Source organism: Octodon degus, unplaced genomic scaffold (genome assembly GCF_000260255.1).
Source record: "Octodon degus isolate 3935 unplaced genomic scaffold, OctDeg1.0 scaffold00101, whole genome shotgun sequence".
Classification (NCBI taxonomy): Eukaryota; Metazoa; Chordata; class Mammalia; order Rodentia; family Octodontidae; genus Octodon; species Octodon degus.
Window position 1 is genome coordinate 4,533,166 of NW_004524677.1, and position 26,420 is coordinate 4,559,585.

At 43.3% G+C, this 26,420-nt stretch overlaps 1 long non-coding RNA gene across 3 annotated transcripts in view; it reads left to right on the top strand.

Moving 5' to 3' along the window:
- LOC111818777 overlaps nt 1–14,970 on the top strand; it is a 17,617-nt gene extending 2,647 nt beyond the window's left edge. The window contains exons 2-4 of one of the 3 annotated variants that reach the window (XR_002822688.1): nt 3,387–3,578; nt 4,058–4,140; nt 13,515–14,970. This is a non-coding gene — a long non-coding RNA (uncharacterized LOC111818777). Of the gene's footprint in view, nt 1–3,386; nt 3,579–4,057; nt 4,141–13,040; nt 13,259–13,514 lie in introns of those variants that run through there. The other 2 variants (XR_002822689.1, XR_002822690.1) reach the window with 2 other exon arrangements.
- Nucleotides 14,971–26,420: the final 11,450 nt, after the last annotated feature.

The window sequence follows — 26,420 nt, forward strand, 5'->3', positions numbered from 1 at the left end:
GTGGCTCTGCCCCCACGAACAGGCTTAACTTTCTTTTAACAGGGAGACGGGTTATCCCTCCACCAAGCCAGCACACAGCAGAAAGGCGCTGTCAGGAGAAGTGGGCATCCTGACCCCACACCTGCTGGCGACCTGATCTTGGACTATTCGGGCTCCAGAACTGTGCTCAGTAAATCTCTGCTTACAGCTTTCTTGGGCTAGGGTATTGTGTTATAGAATTTCAGATGAACTAAGACACTGTGTGCAGGACTTCGCAGAGGTACGCTGTTTCAGGGTGCTTTCTGGCAACACACCTGTTATTCTTCCTCTGTCCTAATTTATATCTTGGTAAAAGTATGCTGAATACCAAACTATGCCTAGGCCATATGTACTTTTTAAAAATACAGTTTTATGTACTGAATAATGCTTGAAAAATCTATCCATAGGTTTTTTGGTACTCTTGACTTCAGAAGGGAGAGGTTATTTCTCCTCCTCTTAAGTGTGATCTGTACCCTTTTACTTGGTGATTACTTCTTGTGACCAGAATGTGACGGAAATGCTGACTTGTGACTCCTTAGACCAGGTCATAAACGGTACTGTGGCTAGCCCTTGCTTTGGCCTTAGATTACTTGCTTGGAGGGAAGCCAGGGGCCATCAGGAATGTTCAGGCAGTCCCCTGCCGTATCCCTGGCTACGTGTGTGCAGAGTGTCCACGGAAGCAACCTGGCCTGTGTGGGCCACGCCTTTAGCTCTCTGTGGCCATGAGCAACATCTTGGCTTGGAGGCAAATTCTCAAAGCAAAGCAGCTCCCAGAATCCTCCTCACAAAAAAGTGTGGAATGTCAAACACTTGTTTAACTGACTGGCTTTGAAGGAATTGAAAAAAAAAAAGCAATAAATAAATGGTGCATGCCATACTCGAATTGTTCCCTGTGGAGGACAGAAGGGACAGGGTGATATCACTCTGTCATGTCAGAGTGGCAAAGGCTAAGAAAATATCCAAGGATGGGGCATAAGTAAATAGGAAACAGAAAACCACTAGCAAACAAACCCCAAAGGTGTACATCAAGCACAAGACCGAACAGAGTTGCAGCAGTTGAGCCTCAGCCATGGCACTGAGCTTCCTGGTAGCCAGAGGAATCTGAAAACCCAGTAAGTTCTCTGGCACCTATCATGGGAAGTGAAACAAAATCTTTCCTAGCACTGAACTTTACAACAAAATTCTCTATGGTCTTTGCCATAGACGTCAATCTAGGTAAAAGAGGGCCAGCCAGATAGCTCAGCGGACTAAGCATCTGCTTAGACAGACACAGGGCCTGGGGTTTGATCACCAGCGTGCTGTGCCAGCCCTGCCCCTGGAGCACACTGAGATGGCAATTGAGACTGGGCATGGTGGTGCATGCCTGTAATCTCAGTGCTTGGGAGGCTGAAAAACAGGAGGATCACTACGAGTCTGATCTGTGTAGTAAGACCCTGTAGACCCTGAACTAAAATACATTAAAAAAAAGTCTAGGTAAAAGGTAAGACTCTCAGTCATGCTTCTGAAGATAATCTGCTAGCAAATTTACTTACCTATTACTTGATTCTATAGTAAAGAAGGTAAAAGACTAATGAAGCTAAGTATAATTGTGAATTACAGAAAATAAAAGGAATTTTTCTGTCTTAAGTGCAGTGAGACTTTTGGAAGGTAGAACATAAACATACGCTAAAATGTTTTAAATTTGAACTTTCTCTGTTTCTCTCTCTCTCTCTCTCTCTCTCTCTCTCTCTCTCTCTCTCCCTCTCTCTCTGGGCATGGCATACATGAACAGACACACACACACTCACACATAGAGGGGGAGAGAGAGAGAAAGAGAGAGAGAGAGAGAGAGAGAGAGAGAGAGAGAGAGAGAGAGAGAGAGAGCAATTCTTAGGTAGCAATTCAAACCAGGCCAATTTATCTCTCTGGTCATATTTCAGGTCTTGGTTTGGGGTTATAAATTCTTGTTGGCATCTCATATTTCATAAGAATCTGAATCTTCCAGTAACCCCATCACATTCCACCCATTCTTGACCTGCTGCAACCTTCACAGTCCCCCTACGTCTGTTCAAGGCCTGCAGGGAGGGATGCAGCCCTTCTAGCTGGGATGCAGGAGCTCTCCAGGGGCCTCACTGCTTATGTCACCTTCAGGGAGCGCTGCTGAGGTCTGTGTCGCAGAGGAGGCCTTGCTGCAGCACACCAGGGTGGCCCTTGTCACAGACAGAGGGACGGCCTGTGGGTGGAGCTGCTGGCTGGGCTGGCCTGAGGCTGGGAGGCCCCTGGGGTATGAAATGTAAGGAGTCATCACACACACACACACACACACACACACACACACACACACACACACACACAGTTGAAAATACGAGTGGAATTATGTGAAGATGCTTAGCATGTTTGCAATTCATGTTCCTTTCTTTCCTAGCTTTTCTTTTTGTCTTTCTTGCTTCTTTGCTTCTTTCCGTCCTTCTGCCTCCATTCTGTGGCATTTGAGAAGAAGGGCTGCTGGGTGTTGAGCTCTTTGCGTGGGGCACGGCCCTGGTCCTCCTCCTCCAGGATGCTGGTCTCTGTGCTCCTTGCAGTACCTCCACTGAGTATATCCGCTCTGTCTTGGGACGCTTAAGCCTTCTCTGACCAGTCTAACGGGACCAGGTTCCCTGGTACCTGCTGCCTTGCATTGTGTATCTCTCCTTTCCCGTTCTTACCACACTGACCATTTAATGTTCTTTGTATAATCACTCGATTAAGATAAAATGTGGGGGGACTACCCGCTCGGGCCTCCTCCTGTCTCTCTTTCAGACAGCAGATTTCTTTCCCTCAATAAATATATTCTGCTCATAAAATAAAATAAAATAAAATAAAATAAAATAAAATAAAATAAAATAAAATGTGGGCTTACCAACCGATCTTCGGAATCCTCCGGGGAATGGTTCCACAACCATCCTTTCATACTGAAGTCTAGAGGTGCTCAATTCTCTATGTAACTTAGTGTATATTTGCACATAGACTTTGCGCATCTCCCATGCTCTTTAAGTCACCTCTAGATTACTCACCACACCTAGCACAATGACAATGCTGTGCAAATAGGAAATAAGTACAAGAAAGATCCGCATATGTTCAGCTCAGAAGTGATTCTTTCTATGAATGCTCTTCGTCCATGGTTGGCTGAGTTTGTGGAAGTGGGTCCAGAGGATAGGAAGGGCTGTGACTTATATCTGGTTGCCTTTATATTTTTAGGACTCAGGACAGTGCTTGAGACAGCAGGCATCAATAATCATTGGTTCGATGAACCAATGAACTGATGAATGAAGAAGTCTAATTCCATGATTTGGGTCATGTGTAAGCCAGTGAATTAGTTTCTACGTGATGAGGATGAATTTTCTTCCCAGCAGGATGCACTGAGCACCAAGGAGACCATGGGCACTTCAGCCTGCTGGATGCCAGACACCCTGGGACCAGAGATGCTACCTCTTCAATGTGGGCACAGGAAAGATGGCAGTGACAGGCTGTGTGGCTTCTGGAAGGAAGCACAGAGATGTCCAGGTCTTCCTTAGACACTCCCTGGATACCTGCTTTCTAGGGTTGTCATAACAATATATCATCAGCTGAGTGACATAAGCAACAGAAATGTATTTTTTCAGTTCTGGGGGCTGGAAGCCCAAGACCAAAATGCTGGCAGGGCAGTTGTTCCCAAGGCCCCTCTTTTTGCCTTGGAGGTGGCTGTCTTTTCCTTGTACCTTCGCACGGTCTTTCCTATACACCTGTTTGTGGCCAGGTTTCCTCTTCTTGTGGTGACACCAGTCATACTGCATGAGGGCCTACCCCAGTGACCTTATATTAGCTTACTTACCTAATTAATGACCTGTCACCTAATTATTTAATTAAATGCTTTGTCATCAAATATAATTATATTCTGAGGTCCTGAAGCTTAGGATTTTAACAGATGGATTTTAAGGGGACACAAAATAACTCATATCAAATTAAGAACCACATTTCCCTTACTAATTGAGTGACCTCAGATAAGTTATTGAACCTCTCTGTGCCCCCATTTTTTATCTAGAAATAATAAAAGTACCTAATTCACCAGGTGGAGCAATGACTGAAGAGTGAATACCCATGCTGTGACTGGGACAAAGGCATGGGGTAAGTCATCAGCAAATGTTGGCTTATATTATTTTCAGTCCACAGAAATTTACTGCAAGCAATTGCAGTATAAGAATTGATCTCCACCCTCAAGGTGATTAAGGGCTCCTTAGATTGATATAAAACTAATCAATAAAAGCAACAGGACACATTTTCCTTAGCAGGTGCTTTCTGAATCACCCCTGGAAGAGGACGTTAAGAGCCCAGAGGAACCATGCAGCTAGACTTGGGTTTGGGGTTGAGTATCTCATCCATCTACACTGTGGGCTTCCAGAAGGACCTAGCTCTTTGGTTTCCTAGCAGGGTACTGCCTGAGAGACAGCTCAGTCCTCCTTGGGAAGACCCTGCTTAGGGGCATTGGCCATGACTTTCCATGCCTGAGCATAAGTACCGAGGGCTGCATGTCCTCTCTCCAAGAACAACTTGGAGCACATGCCCCAGGGTCATCCTCAGACCAGCATGGCACTATGTAGGGCCCTCAGTCATCTGTGGTGGCCCCTGTCACCTCCAGAAAGCTCTGTTTCTCTAGAGTCGGATGGGGCTGCTTTTCTGTGTGCCGGGCTGGCCAGGAGCTGGAAGAGCGACTGTTCCCTGCTTTATGGGCTGGTTCCTTTGTTGGCTGAGTTTCTACAAATAGAGAAAGAGGAACTCTTGAGGACAAAGGCCACGGGGAGGAGGAGGGGTGGGGTGGCTTCCCACCTTCATGTCCTCTGCTCCCTCCCTTCTTTCTGATCTGTGCTCAGCTCTCCCTGCTCAAATGGGCCTTCCTGCCATCCGGTTGCACATAGAACCTCCCGGCCCTGTGCTCCTGGGCCTCTAGAAAACCATATATCTTACTTTTACATCTGCTTTCTCAAGGAGAATGTAAGTCCCGTGACAGTGATGCTTGCTAGCTCCTAGATGAGCCCCTGGCACACACTAGCACAATAATTTGTTGGACAAATGAATGAAAGAATGAACTCTGATACTGTGAGCTATGAGTTGTGAAGAGGTAGAGCGAGGGTCAGGGCACTGACCCGTCCTGCCCTTTTATTGGCTTCGAGTGACCATGCACCAGACACTCATGAGCGACTCAGCATGCCGTCAGTCTAGCGCTGTCAGTCTAGAAGTTGCTGGTGCTGCCCTAGGATGGACCTAGGTATTCCTTCCTGGCTGCAGAAAGAGCAGCTGTCACAACTAACCTTTATGCTATTTGCATTAGACTGCATCCAGTGACAATAAAGTTAACCTCGAAGCTCTGAGAGGTATATAGACTATGATTATTCCCAGAATGGAAGCAGGAAGAGTTCTAGAAATGACCCTGAAAATCATGCCACTAGGAAGTAGCAAGTCTAGAAATGAAACTCAGATCTGCCTGCTTTTGCTGTGAACCCTCATCTCTTTTTGCTCTGGAAGGTATTTTAAGCTGTGTCAGGGCCTGCTCACCAGATGGCTTTTTAATCTCTCTCCCATTGCTACATTATTAATCTCTACATTGTTTAGTGGAGAGGAGTGCTGGTACAGAGGAGAGACTCCCTGGAAGAGTGGTGACATTTCATGTGGGCTTGCGAGAGCAGCTCAGTTCTGAGTGCAGGAAGGAGAGAGAGAAGCACAGAGCGGGGAGCCACTCTGGGATCCATCAGTACGGCAGCTGCCATCCTAGGAAACAGACACATCGGTGTCACTGGCAGCGCAGGGCTGTGAACCCGAGGTAGTCAAATATTTAGCTCGTGGTTGCTTTCTGCTATTTTCTGCTCAGAAAGGAAGCGAGATCTCCTCCTGGTGATCATCCATGTTCTGCAAATCCATCATGGACTGCATTTTGATTCTTTCTAGAAACTTCTGGATGCTTCAGGCAGAATTCTGCAGGAAGCAATGCCCCACAGCCTGGAAGCTCTCCCTGGGTGTGCTCACTCCTCATAGTGTGTCATGCTAAGCCTGGGGACAGGCAGCTGCCACCTGCCCTTTGAGTATGCTGTGTGTAGGAGGCTGAGAGGATTTGATGTGGCTCTCTGGTGCTGGCAGCTCCACAGGATGGCGTGGATGGTGCCCTCTGATGAGTAAAGTTGAGGGAGGCTGGAAATCTGGAAAGCTAATTTATTCTGCCAAATATAAAGCATTTTGAACTTGCTCCACCCTTCCTATTTTCCATCTGCCTTATTATTCACCACAGTAATATTTGGGCACTTTGAAAAGAGTGATATTTTAACATGAAGCTATTCTAGGAAGAAGGAAAAATATCCTCATTTGGCATACACCAGTCATACAAATTAGCCTAAATAAAAATAAGACTAAAGGCAGCTTAGAATATTATTGTACTTTTCCAGGCCTCTGCATGTCTCTTCTGTCAGCTGTAGCATCTTGCCATCATGGGTGAGTGTGGAGACTGGGCTTACATTTTGAGGCAGGTTCATGCTAACGAACTTTCTCAGAAAGAATGGGCATTAAAGATCTCTTGCTCTAGTGATGTAAGAACCAAGCCCTTAAAGCAACACAATGCATCCATCCCCGGATTTCCTAGAAGTATATTCTTGCTGTTGGCTCATCAGAGACCAATCCATCAAGAACTTTGGCATTTGCTGGATTTGTATCTCAAAGAGGTCCCTTAAAGTACAGTGTGTGTGTTTATGTATGTGCACTAAGGACCAGCGCTGTGCAAACTGCATAGAAACACTTTTCGTCTTCTGGAGAAGAGAAGGCTATAGTATGTCGTGACCTCTGGCACAGGAAGCCTTCAAAGTAAGGTGGCCAGATCATTATTTTCGTGCCGCTGAGCAGTGGAGTGGTTCTTTCCACTTGTAGCTCCCTCTTTTCTCCCCTCCCCTCTCTTCACTCTTCTGTTCTCAATCTCCTTGCTCTCTTTCCTTATCTCATGTGCATTGTACCTCATCTGAGCCCCCAGGTCACCCAAGCTGGAGGTAGTGGGCAAGTCCAGAGCAAAGACACATTCCATGGTGATTCAAGACAAAAGTTGATCATTTTTTAAATTAATTTCCTGGAGTCATGGCTGAAATGGCTTTGTTGGACAGAGATTCAATCCTCCCCAAACCCTCACCCAGTTATATTTATGGAGAGTTCTGAAGTTCGCAGCCTATGGCATTTATTCTGAAGGTCTATTTCAATCAAACATTAACACAACTAGGAAAATATCTTTACGAGAGTGGCCACATGGAGACAAGCACATCACTAGAGATATTTCACATCTGCTGTTTGAAAGGTCACAGGATGGTGATTGATTTGTTGGGGTGGAATTTTTCATGCTTCATGATATCCACAATGTTGTTTTTTGGACTTTTTCCAAAAATTCTTCTTTTTTCCCCTCCCTCCTTTTCTTCCTTCTTCTCTTTCTCTTTCTCTCTCTTCTTTCCTTTCTTCTGCTGAGAACATGATTTAGCAATCTATTTTTCATCTAGGAGCTGTCTCTCTGAAGGAACAGGTGAAGAGATACATGGAAACATGCTGAGCTGTTCAGTCTACAAAGTTAGTTTTCCTGGTAGGTAAGAGAGCAACAGAGGACATTGTCAAGATTTCTAAAGTGTTTTGTTTTTTAAGTCAAGAGGCCGGTGAAATGGCTCAGTGGAATAAGGGTTTCCCTGGCAAGTGCAAGGGCCTGAGTTCAATTCTTGGTTCCATCAAAAAAAGAAAGAAAGAAAGAAAGAAAGAAAGAAAGAAAGAAAGAAAGAAAGAAATAAGAAAGAAAGAAATAAGAAAGAAAGAAAGAAAGAAAGAAAGAAGGAAAGAAAGAAAAACGGCTTGTTTTTTAAGCCAAGCTTTTAATCTCATATTTTCTTACTTGAATGTTTTATTAATGGTAATTTTGGTTTTTTTTTTTTTTTTCGTTCTTTCTTTTTTTTCTTTGGTGGAACCGGGGATTGAACTCAGGCCCTTGCATTTGTCAGACAAGCACTTATTCTACTGAGCCATTTCCTTGGGCCCAAGGTGTTTTTCTTATTCTTCTCGAAGAGTTTCATTTTCTCTTCATCTTTCCTAAAGTTCTCAATTGTTGCAATAAATCAGATCCCAGTATTCAGTCATGTGGTTGATTTGTATAAAAGCCTCAAAACAATGCACTGTCTTTGATTTAGTGATTCCAGTTAGAGCTATTGCTTCATGATGGCATGTGCAAATATTTAGGCATAATGTTGACCATCAAATATCAGAAATAAGATGAAAATTGGAACATTATGACATTAGTTGCATAAGTTATAAACATTGATGAGATGGAATATTATGCAGTCATTTCAAATGATACAGAGGATGAATGACATGAAAACTGTATTATTTAACAGAGATAAGATGATAGTTCTAGTGTTGCCTGATCTTGTTAAATTATGTATATATTTTTTGAAGAAGAGAGCATTAATAGATACATTAAATGTAAGTAGTGATTCTCTGAAGAATGGGACTAGAGATAATTTTAAGGCTTTATTATTTTTGCTCATCAATTTTGCAGTTTTACATTTTTTTTGCTTATGTGTATCTTCTTGTACATATAGACATGTAGCATAATTTAAACTTCATTCTCAAATAAACTTTATCCTCTTATTAACATAGAATTTCTACTTCTTAAAAAATTCAGGTAAAATAAGGAAGGATTCAGAGAACCTGTTTGGAGCTCACAGCCGAGCCACAATTAGTAATTTGTATAATTCAGAGTTAAGGTCTAAAAATGGCTTAGGTGGTAGGAGGAGAATAGAAATAGGTCAGGAAGAAGAGAAGACTGAAAGGGCTGGATTTTGCAGATATTGGCCAATCTTTGGGTCTATCGTGCTACTTCACACAGAAGAGGATGAAAGGAGTCAAGTGGCCAAAAGATAAATGTCTTCGAAGCCTGGTAGTGGGAGTGTACAGAGGATTTCTCTTTAGTAAACCCTGCAAGAAGATACTGAACGAGGGATATTTCCATGGGACTACAGTGATTTGTTACTTTGGGGATATAGTACCTGTATGGCTAGTGTTAAGGGCCAGATTTCTGAAGGCACATGAGATCTAGGTTGCACGGAATTACCTGAGGCCACTACCTTGAAATTAGCCAAACAGTAAACCAAGTCAACCAAGGAAAGTTACTGAGGTTATGTTACAGTCTTTTCTTAGGTGTAGAAGTGAAAGTTCTCCAAGTGATCCATGCCTGTGACAGACAGGACTTTGCACTGGGTCATCCCCAAGACATAAGAGGGAGACAGGCCAGACAGATGACAGAGAGGAAAGCAGTCCAAATAACATCCAAAGACTTCATTTAATAGAGCTCAGTCATGTGGAGAAGGTGAAAAAGCAACAGAAGAGAAACAGAAAATATAACAGTGGCAAAAATAGGAAGTTCGTTCCCTATGCACTGAAACCTTACTCACCTCGATCTTAAATTAATTCCAGAGTTTACACTTATGAAAAAATATTTTGCCTTTGCTGAGTGTTCTTGGCAGAACAAAGCACCAGCCTGATCTGGCACAGCAATCCCCATGTGTTTGTTTACTTGCTTTTAAAACTTTGGGTGCCTCGAAATCAGGTCTATTGCCACACCCACAGTCCTGAATGACAGCCGCGAGCACTGCAGGATTCTCAGCCATCAAAGAACTACGCTTTCGTGAGCAGATCCATCCTCTTTGAGCAGCGGCAACTGCTGATGTTATACCTGGGGAAGAATTTTCAGTCAGGGAGGCACAAGATCAAAGAGGTTTGCTGTGATTGTGTTTCCCTTTTGCATAAAGCTTCTTTTGACAAGAAGATTAAATATACCAGAGTGTACTCCATTCACTTATTTATTCATTGAGGTAGCCAGCTTTCCATGGCTGTCACAAAGTACCCAAGAATAACAACTTAAAGGAGGAAAGGTTCTTTGGTTCGTGATTTCAGAAGTTTTAGTTCATGACTGGTTCACTCATTATTTTAGACTTGTGGTGAGGAAGAAATATCGTGCGTGTGTGTGTGTGTGTGTGTGTGTGTGTGTGTGTGAAAGAGAGAGAGAGGGGAGGAGGAGGAAGGGGAAGAGGAAAAAGAGGAGGAAGAAGGGGAGGGAGAGGGGAGGAGAGACAGGGATAAGATACACTTTCCAGGGCATTCCCCTCCCCCTGCCACATACACTGTGATCAGTTTCCTCCAAGTGGGCTATACTTGGAGGAAACTGATCTTAGTGTTGTTGACTAAAGTCTCCACCACCTTCAGATAGTGCCATCAAATTGCAAACCATGACTGGATTAGTCCACTAATGAGGTTAGAGCCCTCAGCTCTGAACACTGCAGTGTGGGGGCCAACCCTTTAACACGTAAGATTTAGAGGGACATTCTACATCCCAACTATAGCATCTATGCATTTGTTCAATCAACAAATGGTTGCAGAACATGTGTAGTATGCCAGGAACAATGCTGGTGTTAAGGATAAGGATGGAAACCCAGCTCTTGCCTTCAGGAAGTTCTGAATCTAAGATACCTACTGCTTGGGTGTTATTATGAAATATATCACTACAATTAATATGCTAACAAATGGAAATGCTTCCAACAATTTCTCCAAATGAATATTTTTACTGATTCCTTAAGGTCTTTGAAGTATTGTTTTCTTGATATCAATTTTCCCATGAGATTGGGCTGTCTTCCACTTGCCCCTCTCCACCCTCCTTGAACCCCTCTGTACTGGCGGTCAGCACATGCACCATTGGCTTCACAGGTGAGAGGAAGAAGGACAGGAGTGGGGCTCAGGGAGAGTATGGCTGTGGTGTCAGTTGCACCAGCTTCCTCCCTGCCTCATTGCTCTACAAAGACTTCAACAGGGAGAACTCCACATATCTGACCCTTCTGGTTTCCTAAAACAACTCACATCTTAGAAATAGTCCCTATCCTAAACTTTCCTTACATGACCTAGCCTGCATTACCCTCTATTTCATACTTTCCTGTTAGAGTGGTGAAGGCCTTTGGTAAAAAAAAAAAAAAAAAAAAAAATAGGGTTTAAATAGAAAGTGTCCCCCAAAGACTCATGGTTGTGACCTTGTGCGCCTCTTCTTACTCTAATGTCTCTGTCAAGCCTCTCTGGCAGTTGAAGTCCATCTTAGCCAGAACCCCTGCCAGTGCATGGGTCACTGCTGCCCCTGGGCTGGGTGCAGGGATTGCATAGGTCTAGGTCCTGGCTCTCTGCTCACTAGCTACCAGAGTCTGGTCCACACTTTCCTGCTCTATCCTTGTAGTGGGCTGTATCACCCTGTGTAAAAAGAGATAGGTAACTTCCGTCACTGCCCACTTACTCGCTTACAGGCTGCCCACTGTGTTCTAGGCACTTTTGTAGGTTCTGCAGAAACTGTTTCTTACTGCATTTAGAACATAGGAATAAATGAATGAATTCTACTTTGGGAGGCAAAAGGAAGGGAAATAAATACTTAAGTCTTAACTTGAATACGTTTTGCTGGAGTTTCTTCTTCCTTCTACTTTAAACACATCTTTGCCACATCCTTTCATATTTTCTTTTAGAGATCACTTGCTTTACCTTCAAATGTAAGTAAAACAATTAATTACAACTTTTATGACAGTATTCAGTGATCTGATTTTACTAATTCTGGAACTAGCATTTATTTTTAAAAGCAATAGATCTAAAATCATCAAAACTCAACTTTTAAACACTTGTAACTTAGATTGTGAGACACTCAGCATTTTGACCAGATACACATAATGAAGCTATTTCTCTCTTTTCACTAACTACACAAATTGGCTTGATTTGCTGACATAGATCTGACAAAATTTCTTGAATAAAATAGCCTACACCACAGGTTGCCATTCATTTAAGAGATTCTAAAGGTTTATTTAATAAAGGCTAATAAAGATGTTTTGTAAAGCTCGTGTACTGTTTGGGTGATACATTAATTTGGATTTGAAATCTCACCGAAGGTCCTTGCACTGAGAACTTGGTCCCCAAGCTTTAGCGCTACTAGGAGGTGGTGAATCTTTAAGAGGCAGAACCTAGTAGAAGGAAGTTAGGTCACAGGGGCGTGTCCTCGAAGGACAGAGTGGGACCCATCCCCCTTCCTGTTCATTTTTACTTCCGGCCATGATCAGCGTTGTCCACCATGCAACTCCCACCACGATGCTGTGCCTCAGCACAGGCCCAGAGCAATGGGCCGACTGACCATGGAATGAAGCCACTGGCCTTGATAAATCATCCCTCCTTATAAGTTATTCGCCTTTGGCATTGTGTTATAATCGTGAAAGCTCCCTGACACAAGTCATATTTTTTCTTAATGCCATAATTAATGATTTGATTTTAATAGTGACTCTTTTTGAGACAGAGTCTTGCTATGTAGTTCAAGCTGATGTGAACTCACTGTGCAGCCCAGGCTGGCCTCGAATTCAGCTATCCTCCTGCTTCAGCTTACTGAATGCTTGGATTACAGAAGTGCACCACTACGCCCAGCTCATAACAGTGACATTTATTTATGTATTTGTTTATTTATTGGTGGTACCAGGGATCGAACTCAGGGCCTTGCATTTGCCAGGCAAGCACTTATCCCACTGATCTATCTCTCCAGCCCAAGTGACTTATTTTTATACGTAAAGTTGAAAAGTACAGAAGACTTTATGGCAATTGGTTCACAAACAAAAGGCCACATAATTAGTCTGAAGAATTCACAGACTATTAAAAACATTAACAAAGTTTTATTGCATCCCCTAGGAGAGAAATAATGGATTTATAAATGGGAAACTGGCCTTAGAATGAACGTGTCAGGAGAATCCACTTGGAAACTAGAAGAGACAGAAACAGAAAACATGACTCCTGATTCCTGTTCCATTACTTTAATCGCTGAACACCACTCAGGTTAAACCAAAGAGCTATAATGGCGCATTTGACAGGTGCCTTCCCATCAAGATTAGATAGACGCTCGGAGAGTGTGTGCTGAACCTTTCTTCCTGTCTACTGACAGTGTCACTCAAAATCTCTCCCCTCAGCGCCTCGTCTCTGCCTGATCACGCAGTTCAGAGGCGTTTCCACTGCGACCCAACAGCCTCCCCGGCTGGACCCTGCTTTACATGAAGTACCTGCGTGTGAATAACACAGTAACCGTGCAGGTTGTGCTCCAAATGCTCCACGGGGACCTCACTATTTAAAGGAACACTGAAATAAATGCCTGTGTAAAGCAGAATACCCTCTCTGTAATGTAAACAAAATGAGCCTAGATAAAGCTTCCAATTTACCTCATTTTGGATTGTTGCATATTGGGTTTCATTAAAGCAGAACGTATCTGAAAATGAAAATATTTTAAGCCTCAGCCTTTTACCCTTCATAATAGTTTTTTTTTTAAAAAAATCTCATTACAATAAAACCCATTACTTTGAATAGTTAAATACAGAAAATTACTTTGCAGGTGTGTTGAAATTTTAAAAGGAAAAAAGCCTGTACAATTGCATGTCTTGTCTTTCCAGCTTCTGTTTCAGTCCTGCTCTGAAATGGCCCACGCTATAATGACTAACATCCTGCAGAAAGTACAAGGTGGGATGAGTGTTGCCTGACCCTGGGCTCTGACAGAGTTTTAGGATAACAGAGACAGCTCAGAAGGAATGGGCAGGCTCTTGAGACTCCCAGCATTGAAGAACAGCCCCCCGGATGCGCTCTGTGTTACACTTACCACTAACAACTACATGGTTCTCCCAAGGAATGAGGCTTAGAAGTGTTAAGTACTGTGGCCAGTGTCACCTGAGTTCTACACAGAGGTCAGACGTGAAACTCACACCCCTGCGTCATCGGAAACAAGGGCTCTTCACCCCTCTGCCTGCTAGTAATTAACTTGCACCTGAACCTGTTGCTATTTGAACATTTTTAATGAATAAAGGTGAATTTCTAATGGGTCAGCTGCAACCACGCTGCCCCACAGAAATCAAACTGGGAAGAGTAACAGTGATCTGAGGTGACTTGAGTCCGTTTTCTAGGACACAGCCCAGGGCTGTTTCTCTTCTCCAGGCCCGCATCTTCCCATGCTCCTCCTGCCTCCTTTTAGATCTACTCCACACAGCTGCGTTTTTATTTGGGCATCCCCATGGGCTCCATGTGTTCACCAGGTCTTACAGGAAGGGCTGGAGACACGGCATCAGTGCAGTCTCGCTCCTGCCCCAGCTGGAGGAGTGGCCAGGCTCACCCTTCCTTTTCCCAGGGATGAGCCCTGGGCCTTGGACGCGCTAGGCAGACACCCTGCCATTGTGTTACATCCCAAGAGTAATATGTTGCTGAGCTGAAGGCCTTTTCTAGGACAGGTCCAGCTACCTTTGCAAAGTGGGGAGGGCCTCTCTGATCTAGCCCACCCCTCAGGAAGGCACTGAGAAGAGGGCAGCTGGCCCGTTTGTGCATCCCTCCCTACCCTGTTTGCTCTCTAGGACCTCATGCAGCCAAAGTGTCTTTATCCTGGTGGCAGAATAAAGTCACAAAGAATATGTTAAAAGGAGATCAAAAGTCTAGATTCAAGGAACGCTGGTCATTCTTCAAGTCTAAAGGCTGGTTGTTTCACCACTCAGTGGAAGCAGTTTTCATTGCAGTTTATTTCCTTGGAAGCTGAAACTCCATGGACTGGCTTCTGTCCTACATACCGTATTTCATTTTATCTGGGTGCCTGTGCTATTACAGCTCAAATCATGAGTGTTCCCATGTTCCATGTGTTAAAGACTTGGTCACCAGCTTGAGGCCCAGTTAGGAGGCAGTGTGACCTTTAGGTAGAGTCTAGTGGAAGGAATTTAGGTCATTGGGGGTATGCCCTCAAAGGGGATGTCGGGATCCCAGCCACTTCCTATCTCTCCTTTGCTTCCTCATTGCCAGGAGGTGAAGGCGATTCCCCAACACATGCCTCCTGCCATCATGTGCTGCTTTACCACAGGCCCAAAAGTAGTAAAGGGTTGAGACCATGTGCTAAAATAAACCTTTTCTCTTCATAAATCTGTCATCTCTGGTATTTTGTTATAGTAACAGAAAGCTGACTAATACACCATTAAAGTACAGTATTTTGAACAAATATGAAAATTAATGAAATTTTACTTATATATCTATATATTCTTTTATTCATTATGGAGAGTTTACTAAAGTGAGCTGATATTTCACTGGGCTTTAGAAAAAAAACAAGATAAGCAGTTACTTCTTGTATAATACTGCCTTTTGGAGCAGTGGGGGGTATGTCCTGCCCAGTGCATGTGATTTTACATACTCTACATATGCCTGATACACTTTCCTTCAGAACACAATCTCTTCAGATGTTTTAGGCCAGACATTAAATTTAGTGAGTGGGTAGGACTAGTTTAGGATAGAAAACAAACTTACCTGGTATGTTCCAGGTGAGTTTTGCTTGTTTAATGGCGGCATAGTCTTCACTTGGGGCTGACCCTTTGTTCTAATAAAACAACCCTCACTTATTCTGAACATTGGGGTGGGATGTCATGAAGCTGGTAATTATTAATGGCAGCTAATGGCTGGTAGTGATTAATGACATTTGTGAGAGCAGGATAAAAATAATAATTATAATAATGTGAGTGTCACGAGCAAACAGTAATTGCAATAATGATTGCTATTATAATAATGAGTGAGGAAATGATTTCAGGTTATTAAATCCGAAGTGTAAAGGAAGCCTGCATATGTACATATGCATGTGTGATTGTGGCAGGTTGCCAAATAAAAATAATAGACAATCCTGGTTGAGGACTTAGTGTGTGCCAGGCATTGTGCCAAAGACGTGGCGTGCATTATCTCACTTAATCTGCAGTGTTTCTGCAAGTAGATATTATTGATAGCACCATTAACCTTGTACTAATGGGGGGAACAGAGATTTTAGAGCAGCCATGCAATTTGACAACAGGAACATGACAGATGGTCAATGGCAAAGAAGGGAATTTGAAGCCAGGTGGCTCACACCAAAGTCCGTGCATCTAGCTAGTGCCCTATGTTGGCTGCAAATCAGATGATATCTTCTATTATCTGGGCCAGCACTGACATCTTCTTATGTGTCAAGCAGCTCAAGGGTGTGGATCTTCCTGGCACAGCATCTTAAACACAAGGGTTAGCATCAGGAGCTCCCCACTGCCGGGGTAAGTGGGACCCATTAAAGACAGGGCTGCAGAATTTCTAATGTGGAAACACAAAGTTTCTCAGTAAAGAGGAGGGGCTTGGTTTACTCCCTGGGTTGGTTATAAAGCCTGGTATAGATGCACCTCCTGGGGGCGTTCTGATCAGAGCTGTGGTCCAAGCCATCTCTTCTCTCCCTGTAGGCAAATGGTGACACCACCAGTCTCCACTGGCCACGCCTTACACGCTCAGTAAAAGTCATACTTTGTACATGTCTGTGTTGCTTTCAGATTCCAAGTAGGCCTGTCCAGTCACAGTGAATATGAATCTATTCCAAAATCAAAGGCCTGAGTCCTGAGTGATTTGATGTAAAAGCCTCTCTCTTAGTTTCTGTTTTCCAAAGGTATCAGTTGAGTTCGGTCCCTTATTCAACAGTGGGATAATAGGACTGTCAACTGATATTTAACCTAACCTCCAGTTACCTATGCATCAATAAAGGTCATCAGTTTTGCAACAAATTATAACAAAAATCACATATACTTAATCCTAAAATCCACACTTACACCCAACCCTGCAGTATTATTCAGTGCTTATGGAACCCGCGGGCACTCCAGGGTGTCATACAGCTTGGAGTCATCACTGACAGCAGTGGTTGTCACTGTGAAGGAAAAATACTACCACATGAGCCCTGGGTTGGGTGGGCTTTGTGATAATTGGGGACGGTTACTATTAGCTCTGAAAAATGATTCACAGCAATAAGAGCTCTAGGTAGTTCACAATTCAGTTTAATGTGGATGAAATATGCAAAAACCTTTTCTCTAAGAGCGCAATAATGTGCTTCTTCCCCCGAGGAACATCATTATACTTCACAGCAAATGGACATGAGTGGGACTGGCACGGACTTCATGGCCTCAGAGGTCATCCCCCAGATTAGTTATTCAGCATTTTCTGCTTGGATGGAGACACACAATTTCAGGGTGCGGTTGGAGTTCTTTTTCTTAAAAGTTTATTTCCAAACCAAAACAAGGAAGTCTAATCAAAGTGACATACAGCTGGAAGCCATGGTGTAGTACAAGAAAAGGGGGTGCTGGCACACTTCTGGGTAAAGTTAGAGAATTCAGGCAGAGAACCAGACAAGAGTATGTAGACACCTTCCCTGAGCATCTGAGAAATCACGCCACACTAAACTCACCATCCTGATATTTAAGCCGGTGTATTCCGCTTACGAATAGATAGCTCACATAAAAAATTAGGCAGAAGTAAAAGACACTGAGTGATCAATATTATGAAATTTGAAATCTTCCCACCTCTTTGCCTCCTAGGTTAAATTTCCTTTTTTTTAAAAAAAAAAAAATGTATTTGTTACAGGGTCTCACTACACAGCTCCAACTCATAGTGATCCTCCTGTCTTCAGCCTCCCCATTGCTAGGATTACAGGCATGAGCCACCATGCCCAATCTTGGTGTCGGCTCAGTGTACCTGGGGGCAGGGCCGGCAGGCAGGGATCAAACCCTGGCCCCTGAGCTTGCCTAAGCAAGCACTTAGTTTGCTGAGGTATCTCGCAGGCCCTCCCAAAGTTAATATTTCATGAGCGTTATTTCGATCAGGTTCATGTTTATGTTTCAGCAGAGCAGTGCTCAGGCAGAAGCATGCCAAGAGGCCAGTACTCAGGAATGTGGATAGAGCCACACCACACCGTGGAGACTGTCTGGGTCGAGGGCCAGTGTGTTGAGGTACACAATGAGAAGATATCTTTGTGGAAATGCAGTGAGTTTTGGCCAACTACCTTTTCTTTTGTTCTTTGTCGAAGTCCTCTGTGGATTATGTTTATGGCAAGAGCAAAGTGACAAAAATGGGGGGAAAGAGGTTCATTAAATCAAGAAAGTTCAGTTATAACTGCGGTGTCTCGGTACACAGGGGAGGAATACATCGCTCAGTAGATAAACTGTTACTCCATATTTGGAAAAGGTTCTCATTAGCATTTCCTCTACCTACAGCAACTTCTTAGATTTTACTGTCCCTTCCCGTATTTATCTCCACTAGGAGCATTTTCATCAACACCGGGCACAGTATTTGGTACTTAAGCGCTCTCCTGACACTTTTTCGTATTCACCAAATAGAGTCATAATCCTTAGTGTGTAACTTCAAAATCCTCTACACAATAACCGATTGCCTCTCCAAATAGGATTGTGACTTCAGATGGAGAATAAGCTGCTGAAGAAAATTAACTTTCAAGAAATGAAAGTCCTGTTTCTGTGTACTTGGACGCAGGAAAAGAAAAATCCAGGAGCCATCACACAAATGCCAAAGCATCCTTTATGTTGCCTATAGAACTGCAGGGCCAGATGGTCTTTCGCAAGGTCACTCTGTCCTCTTATTCAATGTTCAGATAGCCGAGGACGAGAGAGACTCATTTCCTGAAATCAGTTGGCCCCCTTTGACAAATATTCTTGAGAGGCTGTGGCTCTTACACACCTTAATTCCTAGCTGAAAAGATACCTGAACAACCTCATGTAACCATTTCCTCTTCAGAGTTTTAGACATTAGCTGAAGACTTTCTGCAACTTGCTTTTCATGAAGGGATGAAAAGCTCTCGGAAGTAAATGGAAACCAGCACATCCTTTCTGGTTTGGACACACACACACACACACACACACACACACTTTTTTGAAATGTCCTGTGTGCGTTCACATGATTACCGTGTTTTCCCTCAAGGCTGAATTAGCAAAGATGAAAGCAAAGCCACAGAAGCCTAAAAATGCCAGATCAAGTAGAGTAGTGTAGTGTAGTAGTTCTTTATCTTAAACCTGCCCCTTCCAGTTTTCAGGATAGGTTTTTCAAGTTTTAGGGAGCCAGATGGTCTCCTCCTCCCCCTCTGGGCCCTCCACACCATGAACCTTTGATCACCTCTCACTCAGTCTTTGTGCTTTCAGGCTGAAAAGCCCCGTCAGTGTAGCTCTTCCTCATTTCCTTGATCCCTTTCATTCTCTTCTGGGATTTGCTTGCCCTCTAGGACTTTCCTGAGAACTCACCCGACTTCAGCTGGGCTCTGATCATTCCTCACTGGCTCTCTGGCTAGCACAGGTCTAACAGCTGGTGTTTTGAACCCTGGATGTTCTCCTCTGGCTCCAAGCTCTCTTCTCACCAGAAAGCCCTGTCTCACCCTCTCGCCTTTGGCTCGCTCAGCCAGGATCATTCTCCAGAAGCCCTCCATCTTGGCTTGTGGTTTTCCAGCTTTTCTTCCACCTCTAGGTCAAGATCTGTTCTTCCTGAATTTCGTTCTTCTTGATTCCACTCACCAATCCTGACATGCATTGTTCTCAGACTTATACTTTCTTTCTCTTTCATCTCACCCTCTCCTTAGAAGAATTGACAATAGCTGTTTTATAAGTCAAAGCTCAAAATTTCAGTGACAATGCAACAAATGCTTGTGCCTCACTTTCACAAAGTCTGATAAGGGTTAGGTGACCCTCATCCATGTTGAAATTATGCTATTTGGAAGCCACCAGGGCAGAGGGGACAGTGTGCTAGAAAGGAACCTGAGCTCATCTGAGTTCCCACCAAAAATTACATGTCACCCACTGCTTACTGTTTTCTAGCAAGAAATAATCACATGGCCCTATCTTTTTGCAAGGAAGCCTGGCAAAGGTAAGAGGACACGTGGATGCTTTGGTAAAAGCCAACGGCCAGTGTTGCCTCCTTTACAAATACATACATTTCCTATGACCTGAGCAACTTTGCCTGGTCTTCTTGGGCCTCAGCTTCCTTTTGGTGGGAAGATTCCGGGTGGGGAAGTGCTTCTCCTCAGTGTATTTCCCCCTCAGCCTATCTGGCCCGTCCTTAACTCCCTGTCCCCTTGCCTGATTTCAACCCACACGGCAAGGCCTCTGCTCACTTTCTCTCATGGTCCCCATTTCTTGGGTTCACTGCAAGTACAGACCACACCAGTCATCCTTTCCTGGTGAAACTCTCTCCTTCCTCAGGTGGTGTCATCACTTAGGTCTTCCTTGTTCTTTTCGTCACCTCCCCATTCACTCTTTCTCTTTCTGGTTCTGCCCTGTAGGCAAACCTCCCAACTCAAGCCCTGGCCCCCCAACTTCTCTGGCCAAACATACTATGCACTGAAGAAAGCGGGCATCTTCAAATAGTCCCTCATGAGGAAGCTAAGGTCCCAGAGGGCCAGGCAAGGTCTTTTCAGGCTGTGCTGCCAACTTCAGGGAAGAATAGGGATTGAAGGTGGGCTAAACAGGCTTACAGCTTACCTTGGACAAATTCTGTGATTTCTCTGAGCTTTGGTTTCATTTGTAAAATGTCATAATAAAGCCACCTCAAGAAAATTATAGAGGAGTAAACAAAAGCTTCAACTTCAGGAAATGTACAGAAGATGGTAGTTTTTCTTCTTTCTCACTTCCAGTACTGCTCTTCACCTGAATTTCATTCATCCAAGTACATGATTTGTTCATTATGTCTTGAACCCCTCAGACCTCTTCTATGTGCGAGTGGTGCCAAACCCTGGAGATAGAGACTGGGATAAAGCTGCCCTCCTGGGGACCAGAGTGAAGCAAACATCTCTATGGTCACATGGGGCAGTCCAGAAAAAGTGAGTGTTCTGATGAATGTCTAATCCTTTTCTTTGTAAAACCTAATACAGAAATTCAAATTTATGGTAATTCCTATTTGTTTGGACCACTCTTTTCATTCTAAAAGTCAGATAGGCACAGGTATGTCTGGTACCTGGTCCTCGAGCGATGAGTGGGCATCTACACAAGGACAAATGGACAGTGGGCTCCTTGCCCAAGCGTGCAGTTGTAGTCCACTGTGTTTATGTGTCACTGTTAAGTGGATTGATTTAAGTGGATTTATTAATCCACCCAAAATAGACCAACTGGCCTTAAAAAAAACCACCTTGAAATAAAGCTATACATTGAAGATAACACTAATAATTAGGTGGCTCTTCTAATTTATCATCCAAACAGGAACACTCTTGAGAATGCAAGAGAAACTACTAATCATTTTGCCAGGAAACATGTGGGAACTAGGAATGTTGTAAGAAAACTGGGACAAGTGTTCAACAGATTAATACCCCAAGCACAAGCAAACACAAGCAAGAACACAGTTGGCTAACGCTTCTCCTCCAGGTACAAGTTGGTTAGCTGCCACACTCTAGGCCTAAAGCAACCCTAAACATATTGGTTTGTCGAGGATCAAACCAAAATATTTGGAAAGGATAATATAAAGATGACCAGGTGTATCAGTCAGGGTTTTATTAGAGGAACAGACACAATAGAAGGAACAGATATAACACAAGATGTACAAATGCATAAGAAATTAAAAGGTGGGTTTTCAGGGGTCAACCACAGAGTCAGATGAGGAAGCACACACACTGGAGACTGAAGGGTTCGGTCCAAGGTCTGGAGCTCACTGCAGCATCTGCCTAAGTCTGCATCAGTCAGCTGATGGGTCTGCTACAGAAAGGCATGGAAAGTCGAGTCTGCAATGCAAAGCTGAAGGATCCAAGTCGGAGGCAGAAAGGCCTGTGCTGGAAGCCAGGAGACTATGCCCAAGCTATCTGTGAAGAATGCAGTCCCTCCCAATAAGTGGAACGAACCATCCTTCCTCAATCCCTTTTTATATATCCTCTAAGTGCTGAGCTACTCTAGAGAGGGCCCTGTACCCCCCAGGCTGGGGCATCCCATACCCTAGGGGGTTAAATCACCAAGCTAATCCAAGCAAGTTGACACAATATATCAACCACTACGTGTGTTCCTGATCAGTCACAAATCTACTTCATCCCTAGAGTGTCCTGTGTTTTGGCATATTAGTACTAGCTAACCAAATTAAGCCAGTGCATTGGCAAAATAGTTTTACATTTCCAGTTTGTCTTCTAAGAGAGAGTCTGCCCTCCCCAAAGCCACTCTCCCCTAATCCTCAGGTACTTTGGGGCTTTTTCCTCCCTCCCCTCTTTCCTTTCTTTTTCATTTCCCCACCACTGCCTTGTTCCTGGCTCTCTCTGGCTCCACCTCCTGCTTCTCCAATCCTTTCCCCACTCTTCCTCCTCCACTGTTCTCCACTGCTAGTCTTGTCCTGTGCCTCCTCCAACCCTAACTCAAAAACTGCCCGAATCAGTCCTTCATCATCATTAAATCTGAAGATCCCCGTAGGTCTAGAGGAAGACTGCAAGACTTTCTGTGACCTGACTTCCCACCTTTCACTGATTGATTTCATCAATACAACATCAATTGGGCATTTCCTCTATTGCAGGTTGCTAAACATATCCCCAAACTGTCAGAAGCGCTGGTCATTTATTTGTCATTCCAGTATTTATCTTATGTTTTATTCTTAGTAATTCTTTACTATCATGAAAACTTTTCTTAGTTCAATTGTTTTGAAATATTTAATTTAAGTAATTAGTATTTAATTTTCTGAATATTGCTTAATCTTAATTTTTGTTTTAAGATTTATACTGTATATCTGACTTACAATCTATTTAAAAGGCATGGTATGATATTTTCATCTAGTATTAGAAACTTTAAAAAGTATATTTCCATTTTCAAAAAAATAAAAAACAAGAAAAAGAATGATTAAGTCTTTCTATTAATAACCTCAACATATGTTCTTCAATTTCAGCAGAACACTGTCCAGCAAATTAAATTAATATTAGCCATTTTAATTGTATTGTGTGTACAATTTTGTTTGTGCTTAATATGCAAATGTACTTGGGTTTTGTGAGGGTATTTTAATTTGGAGCATCTACAAATTATAAAAATGATATAAATAAAAAAATAAACATGCATTGGTAAGTGACAGAATCACAGTGTCCGAAGTACTGACCACAAGACAGATGTTGTGTGGGCAAATGAAATAATACAGCCCCTTCTCAGTGTGACCTCCCAGGCTACACTGGGAGGACTTGTACTTTCTGTCAAATCTTACATCCGATGTCCCTGATTAATGTTCTTCAGCCTAAATTCTATATTCCTTGCACATATGCCATACTTGTTTCTTAGTTCTGCCCAGGTTCCAAACCCGTGCTCTTCAACCCGATTCTAGGACACTCTCCCTTCAAGGTCTCTGTCTTTTGAAGTACTCTTTTCCTACGAGCCTTCACTGAGTATGAGCACCTTTTTATTTTTTCCCCTTATTGTTCTATACCAGTCATCTGGGCTGTCTCATTCTGCTGCGTGGGTTATACACACCTCCAGGGCCTCCCCGGACAGCCTGCTAACTTCTTCCTTTATGCTTTATAAAGGCTGTGTTTGTTTGTTCCACTGTACAGCATCTGTCATTGTGTACATCTTTAAATATAGTCGCTTGCCCCAAAATTCACACAGTGGTCATGTTAGGCCAGGGGATTATGAGAATATTTCTCCCTCAATATGTTTTTTGTGTTCCCTACTTTATAGCTATATTACTTTTGTAATGAAAAAATTACAAATAAAAACAAATAAAATACTTCTTTAATTCAATTTAATTGAAATCCAGAAATAATTGTTCTCATTAGGTAGCTAGACCTAGGAAATACTAGGGCTAATTTAGATCAGATTGAAAAAAATTTCAAAAGTGGTTATTAGCATACACAACCCCCTCCAAATATAAATTGCTTTTTCTTGACAACAGACCAAATTTTCTGGGGCACATCTAATTCTGCCCTAGTTTCAGGTTTCCTAGAACATCCTTCAGGGTCAGGCCAGGAGCTGCTGTCAGAAATGCCTAATGTCAGGACTTGCATATCATATGTCAAGCCTTTAAAAAAAGACATATATATATATATATATATATATATTCATATAGGATTGTGGCAGTTGCCAAATGTATTTTACGAGGCTTTTTGCTGTCAGGGTGGCCTCTAATGGCATCTTGGGAAAATGAAAGGAACCCAAATTTTCAGCAATAGTTGGAGCTGCACACTGCTGTTACAGCCATCAAAACAGAGAAGCATGATTTGCATAAAATGATGGATATTTTGCCTTTAACTGGCTAATGTTTTAAAGCAATAAGAAAGAGGGGTGGATGGGTATGTAGCCCTCCTGCAAAATTAACAGCCAGCCCAAGTTCTGTGGCTGGTTCAAGATGACTGGGGTGAAGCGCAGAAATGAATAGGGTCCCTGCAGAGCAAACATACACTTTCCCTCAACAGCCAGCTCCCTCTACCTTCTGCCTCTCTGACTGGCTAATTGAGCGGTGAGTTTTATTGCTTTGATCATTTATGTCATACCTTTTTATCTCTCTCCCACTTAACTCTCCCTGGTCCTTGAAGGGCAGTTTTGATATCTAGCCCTGTTGCAGAAACGTACTGGACAGGTTCAACGGGCCATGAATCCAGGGTACTAAGCTGTGGGTGCCTCTCCCCAGGGTGGCCCTTATAGAAAAGAAAAACACATTTTCACGTGACGTTTCCGACAGAGAAATCCCTGAGTATTCAGTTGGCTTTGGGCGGAGAGAATAAACAGGCGAGTCCAAGAGGCTCAGAACACCGAGGTACAGGTTGTGTTTCTGCTTTGCTTTAAAATCCTATTGGGGAGTGGTTAAGGGTTAGGAGTTTAAAATTCCTGCATCATACAAGTGAGGCACTAGAAGTGCTTTAGTTCTCTCAAAGGTATGCGGATCACATTTGGGAGAGAAGGTGTCCCAGGTGATAAATGTTTCTTCTGTTCCAGCTCCCTCCTCCTCTTCCTCTTCGAGAAGAGAAAATGCTAGCAGCAGTACAGCGAGCAGCACCACACACTCCTCTCCAGTCAGCTCCAATTGCAAAATGAACCAGAGCTAGAACAAAATAATACGGGCAAATCAGATGTCCAAGGACTGCTGAAGCCAGCACTTTCCCTAGTGCTGTCCGTCTGAGCAAAAGGGCTTCCAGAGAGGAGGGAGGCCTCCAAGTGAGAATCTGGACAAGGATAAGCAAGGCAGGTTGCCAGTGGCCTTCTCTTTTCCCAGCAGGGTTACATAAGCACCTCCCTACTTTTTCAAAAATTAGCACCTCTATTGATTTAGTGCTAGCCACACTGCTGTGTGATTTACAACCTAGAAGATGTTTGACAGCATTCAGGCTGCACTGGGACATTGCAGGCCAAGAATGCAATGAAGAACTGAAGAAGTTTTCCTCACCTGCAGATAAACCCCTGAAAACCTCAGCCCTGTCCTGAAATCTACCCCCACTGGGCTTAAGTCTTCCTTCAGATAAATCATGGGGAAAATGAAACTTCAAATCTGACCACTTCCTCTGCAAATGCCTTATCTTTGGTAGTGAAATGCCATGATAGCTGACCTGTTCTTCTTTTTTTTTTTTTTCCCTCTCTCCCCTTAATGGTCTCCCTGACTTGCTCCAAGATTCATAAGTTTTGTATGTATGTTTACTCATTTACACTACTGCTTAATTGAACAAACATTCATTGATCATGAAGTCAATGAAGATGCAGGCATTAAAATGTATCATTCCTTCAAATAGCTAGTGTTGAGTGTGTCACATGAATGAGTAGTTGTGGGACAAACCCCGTACAACCCTTCCACAATGTAGAAGGTCAGGGGAAGCAGCTATACACTTAGGGACCACATGTTCTCATCTCTGTTTTTTAACCTGGCTGGAGCCATGTGGCTATTTGCAGGTCTACTTGTGCCCAGAAGTACAGGATGCCTTCCAGCTGTGGTCCCTAACTCCACCACTCACACATACACGCATGTCTGTACCTCTCTGTCTTCTCTGCCTAGGTCAGAGGAAGATGAGTTACAAGACCACTTTGGAAGCCACATATTGAAAGCAGCAAATCTTCCATCAGCCTGGGTCATTGAAGGACTCTGTGGAGGAAGGATGTCTGTTGTCTTATTGACCTGCTCTTCACCACTATTACATCAAGAAAAAGTAAACTGTTGTGATGGTTGAGTCAGTATGGACTGTTAGGTCTGTTAATTATAGCAGTTAACCAACTCTAACTACCATATACCTTCTTTCCCTAAAAACAAAACCCAGCTGGAAAGTCATCAGCCCTGAAAATCAGAGATCAGAAATGCTCAGCGCAAACAGCCTGTCCTTGCCTTCCTTACCTTCTAGAATAGTGAAGGCAGGTAAGGCAAGGGGCCCTGATGGGGACTGGCATTTTTGGTCTCTAGTTTTCAAGGCTGATGATTTTCCAGCTAGGTCTTCCTTTCAGGGAAACATGATAATGAGAGGAATTGTATTCAAGTAACAATAATACAACAATGCCAATGAGAAGCAGAAGGGGGGAAAAGCACGGAAACGGGTCTTCAGTGAAAACTCTGGGGGCTGAGGAGATGGCTCAATGGAATAAGCACTTCCC